Source organism: Pleurodeles waltl, chromosome 2_1 (assembly GCF_031143425.1).
Source record: "Pleurodeles waltl isolate 20211129_DDA chromosome 2_1, aPleWal1.hap1.20221129, whole genome shotgun sequence".
In the NCBI taxonomy this organism is placed as follows: Eukaryota; Metazoa; Chordata; class Amphibia; order Caudata; family Salamandridae; genus Pleurodeles; species Pleurodeles waltl.
Genome location: NC_090438.1, coordinates 121613382 through 121620026, shown reverse-complemented (window position 1 = coordinate 121620026; position 6645 = coordinate 121613382).

Genomic DNA, 6645 nt, shown 5'->3' with positions numbered 1-6645 from the left:
AACCCCTGTCCAAGCCAGGACCCTCACTCTAGTCAGGGTAAAAGAGAATCACCCTCAGCTGACCCCTGCTTACCCCCTTGGTAGCTTGGCACGAGCAGTAGGCTTAACTTCAGAGTGCTAAGTGTAAAGTATTTGTACCAACACACACAGTAACTTAATGAAAACACTACAAAATGACACAACACAGGTTTAGAAAAATAGCGATTATTTATCTAAACAAAACCAGACCAAAACGACAAAAATCCACCATACACAAGTCAAGTTAACAATTAAAAAGCAAAAAGAGTCTTCATGTAGTTTTAAACACACACTAGCACTGTTAGTGTGAAAATGTACCTTGGGTGCGTCAAAAATAACCCCGCACGGGCGAGTGTGCGTCAAAAAGGGCTTGCGATGCGTCGATTTCACTTACAAGTGAGACCTTGCTTCATTTCACCTTTCGTCGGGTCGGGCGCGTAGTTTCTTCTCTCCACAGGAGAGTGAAACGTCTATTCGGTCAGCACTCTCGGGTCCGGGCTGGCCTTGCGTTGTTTTTACACGCCCAGCGGTGTTTGCGTCAGAAATCCAGCCGCATGATGATGCGAAAACCATGCAGCGTGGGCTGCGATCTCACCAGCCTCTGTCAGCGATGTTGCGCGTCGTTTCTTGAGCTCCGTGTGTCGATTCTTCAGTCGCGATGCAGGCGAGCGTTGATTTTCAGCCGCGAAGCCAGCGGCACGTTGATTTTTCAGCCTCAGATCGGAGTTGAGTCGATCTTTTCCCCGCACAGTGTTCTGTGCTTGGATTTCTTCCTCTTAGGCTGCCAGATTCTCCTTTCAGGGTCCCAGGAATTGGATGGGCACCACAGGGCAGAGTAGGAGTCTCTCCAGAGACTCCAGGTGCTGGCAGAGAGAAGTCTTTGCTGTCCCTGAAACTTCAAACAACAGGAGGCAAGCTCTAAATCAAGCCCTTTGAGATCTTCACAAGAAGGAAGGCAACATAAAGTCCAGCCTTTGTCCTCTAGCACAGGCAGAAGCAGCAACTGCAGGATAGCTCCACAAAGCACAGTCACAGCCAGGGCAGCTCTTCTTCCTCCGCTCTCCTCTTGGTTTCCAGAATTGTTCTAAAGTCTGTGGTTTTGGGTGCCCTTCTTATACCCAATTTCTCCTTTAATGTAGGCCTACTTCAAAGCAAAGTCTCTCTTGAATGTGAAATCCTGCCTTGCCCAGACCAGGCCCCAGACACTCACCAGGGGATTGGAGACTGCATTGTGTGAGGGTAGGAACTCAGTTGTGAGTGACCACTCCTCCCCTCCCTCCTTGCACAGATGGCTCATCAGGAAATGCAGACTACACCCCAGCTCCCTTTGTGCCAATGTCTAGTGTGAGGTGCAACCAGCCCAACTGTCAAATTGACCCAGACAGGGAATCCACAAACAGGCAGAGTCACAGAAATTGTATAAGCAAGAAAATGCTCACTTTCTAAAAGTGGCATTTTCATAAACGCACAATCTTAAAATCAACTTTACCACAAGACATATTTTTAAATTATGAGCTCAGAGACCCCAAACTCCACATGTTCATCCGCTCCCAAAGGGAATTTACACTTTAATCATATTTAAAGGTAGCCCTTATGTTAACTTATGAGAGGGACAGGCCTTGCAACTGTGAAAAATGAATTTAGCAATATTTCACTGTCAGGACATATAAAACACATTACTATATGTCCTACCCTAACCATACACTGCACCCTGCCCTTGGGGCTACCTAGGGCCTACCTTAGGGGTGTCTTACATGCAGGAAAAGGGAAGGTTTGGGCCTGGCAAGTGGGTACACTTGCCAAGTCGAATTTACAGTTCAAACTGCACACACAGACACTGCAGTGGCAGGTCTATGACATGATTACAGAGCTACTTATATGGGTGTCACAACCAGTGCTGCAGGCCCACTAGTAGCATTTGGTTTACAGGCCCTGGGCACCTCTAGTGCACTGTACTAGGGACTTACTAGTAAATCAAATATGCCAGTCATGGATAAACCAATTAACCATACAATTTACACAGAGAGCATATGCACTTTAGCACTGGTTAGCAGTGGTAAAGTGCTCAGAGTTCAAAAGCCAACAGCAACAGGCCAGAAAAAAATAGGAGGCAGGAGGCAAAAAGATTGAGGATGACCCTGCATAATCTCAAAAGTCTAACAAAAGGTAACTCAAAATCATCAATGAGAGCTGGGTACACATATCCAAGAACTGAAATCATTGGGAGCCACTGCACAATTAAAGTTCCACCAACATTAAGAGTTATGTGGAACAACAAAATGTATAATATGAAAGAAGGAACCAAGTTGAGGGCTTAATCAATCGGATAAAAGCACAGAAAAGTTAATATGTGAATGCCCGGAGAGCAGGAGCTCAAGAGGTATGATGCACTACCCCATGTAGACTCAGGGAGGGTTCCCCGTGGAGGGTGAGGGAAGAGGGCGGGTGTCATATGCTGTCACAGAGTTATTAGTGGTCTATAGCCTTATTGAGCACAGGTTGGGGAGCATGTGGAAGAAAATAAAAAAATCATAGTCCTCTTTCATGACGGAAAGTTTCAATAAGGCAGGGTGTGGTTTGTCTTGATGTAGAAAAACATGGAGAACAAAGTAAAAAAGGCCCTAATGTAGATGACCTGTGCTCTCTTAGGGAATTAAACAAACAGTTGGTTGTCACAAGAAATGATGCTATCATGAGTGATGCATTATCAAATCCAGTTTTAGAAAATTCCTCTACCAGACCAATGGCAAATTTGCCAAAAATAAGGAAGTGTATACATCACCTGATGAAAAACCTAGGCTTGATAGATATTTGGCGGAAAAGGGCAGTTCAGAGAAGAGACTACATCTTCCAGAATAAAAATAATGCCTATGCTTCTAGACTAGACTTATTTTTTAACACGTATTAAGATAAGAAATAATATAAGGAGGATATTACATCAACCAGAGCACCTTTCGGACCACTCAGCAATAAAACTGGAGTTCTTTATGGAGTGCTCTCAAACCATTGCTAGGTGGACCTTAGACAGAAGCCTATTAGGGGAGCAGGGAATTGTAAGTGCATTGAAGAACGATATAGTAGAGGTCTTTGATTTAAATAAGGATCTGCTCACAGGCACATTGTGTGGGATGTATTCAAAGCTTTTATTCAAGGGAGGCTGATAAATTAAGGAGCATACAAGAAGAGATAAAGTAAGGATAAGCTTAGAGACTATGAGCGGAGAATAGAAGACATTCAGAGAGAGCTAACAGATTACGTTTATCTCTCTGCACAGTCAGAGTTTCATGACAGACTAAAGGAGGCCAAAGGACACCTAGAAGAATATTTATAAGGAAGGGTGCAGAACCGGTGGAATGCCAGTAAGATGGCACACTATGAGTATGGGGAAGGGAATGGAAAACATCTGGCTTGCAAAACGCAGCAGGACAGTGTCCAGATGGTAGTCAAGAAAATGGAGATAGATGGCAATAAAGAATGTTGTATTGAGGATCACGATATCAGGAGGGCATTTATGGGTTTCTTCCATGATTTATACATTGATAACACGAAGACAACAAATGCAGGGATTGAGGATTGTTTGAGGCAGCATTGTTTGCTCAGGACAGGGCAGGACGAGCAACTTTCCCTCACCCAAAAAAGTACAAAATTTGAAGTAGATAAAGTATTAAGAGGGTTAAGTAATGGGACAGCGCCATAGCCTCATGGCACCCCAAATGAGTAATATGAGATCCTTAGGTAGGGAGGTACCCCTATTCTAACTAGCCTACTGAACATCATTTACATTGAAAACCTTCCTAATTCAACATCATGAAATGAAGCAATGATAACATTTATTTTAAAACCTAATAAAGACCCAAAGAAATGTGAATCGTATAGGCCAATATCCTTGCTCAACAACGATTACAAGATATATGAGCAAATATTAGCTAAAAGATTAGAAAAGGTATTAGGATATATTGTGCATAAAAATCAAAAGGGCTTTATGAAACACAGGCAGCTCTATGAGCTGACTCATGATTTGGTAAGTGCAATTGATTTAGGTATGGTAGCAAAAACTCCTTTGTCAGTGGCCCTTTCTATACAAAGTGAATATTGCTTAGGGGAAAATGTTCTCAAAGCAATAAGAGCTATTTATACCAGTCCAACAGCTAGGAGATTGGTTAACGGTTCTCTCACCTCATAACTTCTAACAGGAAGGGTACCCGACAGGGGTGCCCTGTGTCTCTGTTACTATTCAACCTCTATATATATATAGCCACTAGCCGGAAGAATAAGGTCTGAACAGAAAATCTTCCTCTTTCAATATTTCAATTGGGTTAAAAAAAAAAGCTTTTTATGTGGACGAATTAATAATTGATACTCAAGATTTTCAATCATCCTCCCCCTTAATAATCAGCCTTTTAAGTGACTTTGGGAGAGTTTCTGGCTATTTAGTCAATAAGGAAAAAACAGAGGTCATGACATGGAATGGGTTTTTGGATAGTCCATTGGAAAGTCAGAGATTAGATATCTAGGAGTACTTGTGGCTAAAGATCTGGATAAAATGGTGCATGTAAACTTCAGAAGGCTTATGCAGGAAACCAAGAAGCTGTTGTGATTATGAGCTTATCTTCCCCTTTCAATTCTAGGTTGAACCAATTTAGTTAAGATGGTGATCCTTCCAAATTGTACCATCATTTTGAATGCACTCCCTTTACACTTTAAAACAGAATGGTTTAGGAAATTACATGGACAATAAAGCAGTTTTATATGGGCATATAAAAGTGTAAGGATAGCATGGCAAAAACCTCATAAAAAGATAGAAGGAGATATAGCATTCCCATATTTTCAGTTATATTATTGGACATTCTTTTAGAAGTACACAAGGCTCCTATTACCTAATAGTTATCAACTGTTATCTTTGAGATTCAGATCACTCACAAACATCTCCCTGATGAAGAGAATTATTTTCTTTTCAAGTTTGGACACCCTAAATATTTTGAGACGATCAAATTTAGAGTCCACATGTAAAGTGTGGATTCAAGTCTGAAGAAATTTGGGACTCCCATAATATAGTAGCTTGGCTCCAATATGAAAATCTCCAGGGGATTTGTATGCCTGTAAGATGCTCTAGCTATTCCATTGCAGACTGCTGGCATAGTAAAATGGGAGCCAGCTATTTAAAGAAGGATCTCTGATTTTGTAAGATTCCTTGCTAGAAGATATTAATGATCAGCTTTCTAGATTCAAACACTATCTACTTGTGAGATGGTCTCAAGAACAACCTAACATAGGGAGAAGAGTAAACTGGAAGAAAGACCTACAGAATGGCCAGCCATTCAGAAAGGAGATGTTCAAGTGCTATTGGCCTCTGGTCCAATGTGAGGATGGCCCTCCCACATTGGCAGAGAAGATATGGAAGGTGGACCTGCCAAAGTCAGAAGTTCTATACTTATGGCAAGTATCTACGGCTACACCTTGGGCGATGGGGAGATCTGCACCTTTAAGAAGAAACCATGTATTCACCATGTATTGGGTACACTTCTACCCAAAGAAGCTCTCGAAGTTGGGAGGTAGGAAGAAGAGATGTTGCGCAAAATGCAGTTTGGAAGATGCAGACAACGTACACCTATTGTGGTAGTGTCCAGGTATCCTGCTTTTCAGTCAAGATGTGGGTACGGTGCTAACAGGAAGCCTGGAGCAAGAGATAGAGGTATGTTTCCTTTGTCTATTTTTGGGATTTTAGAAGGTGTAGTGCCTGGCAAAAATTGAGGAGGGTACAAGTTCAGTTGGTATCCATACTAATAATTATAGCTCGCAGAGAGATATGTGTAAATTGGAGTTCTTAAACATTACCCTCCTGGCCAAACTGGTTGGTCTCTGTGAAACATATCGGCTGGTTGGACTGTTTAAAGGGCTGTGCTAAGAGAAAGAAAATGCGGAAACCTCTCTTTTCGCATTTAGGATAGATAGTGTTCACAATAGGGATGGGAAACATTATTAATTAAGTATTGGCTTACTTTACACCATGACAGTCCAAGGATTAAGACAAACTTTAGCAGTGGAGAAGGATAGCAGTGGTTACCCACAAAACCCCTCTAACATCTGCTTGGAGGAGGCTAGAATTAAGGAGGTTGAACCATTAGTGGTCTTGTGGTCTTGCTATGTGGCCCTTGGACTACCCTTCACACCTCCCACCTCTTGTCATATATGAGGACTGAAATAAAACTTGAGAGGGCTCCCCGCAAAGTACATGGAGGGCCCCTCTGGACTTACTCAGGTGCTCTTAGGCCCTGGTACTATACTGAGGAGGTCCCCTGGAGCACCCCAGGGGCTGCAGGAGCCTTTGTTACACTACTGAGTGTAGTACCAAAAAGATAATTGATACTCCTCTTTGTGACTCTCTGCATCCCAAAGCTTTGCTTGGTGTTGTGTGAGTGCCCCCACAAAGGAATAGGGAGTCTGGGCTCAAAATGTATTCCCTTTGCATGCTTGAACCTGCACCTGCCTGCTACTTCGATACGGTGGACTCTATGCTGAGTAACACACAGATCAATCCCTTAAATGACTTATACCTTTCCATGCATAAAGTCAGACTAAGACACTTAACTTTCCCACCTAGCCCGCTAAAATGCAGAGTACCCAAAA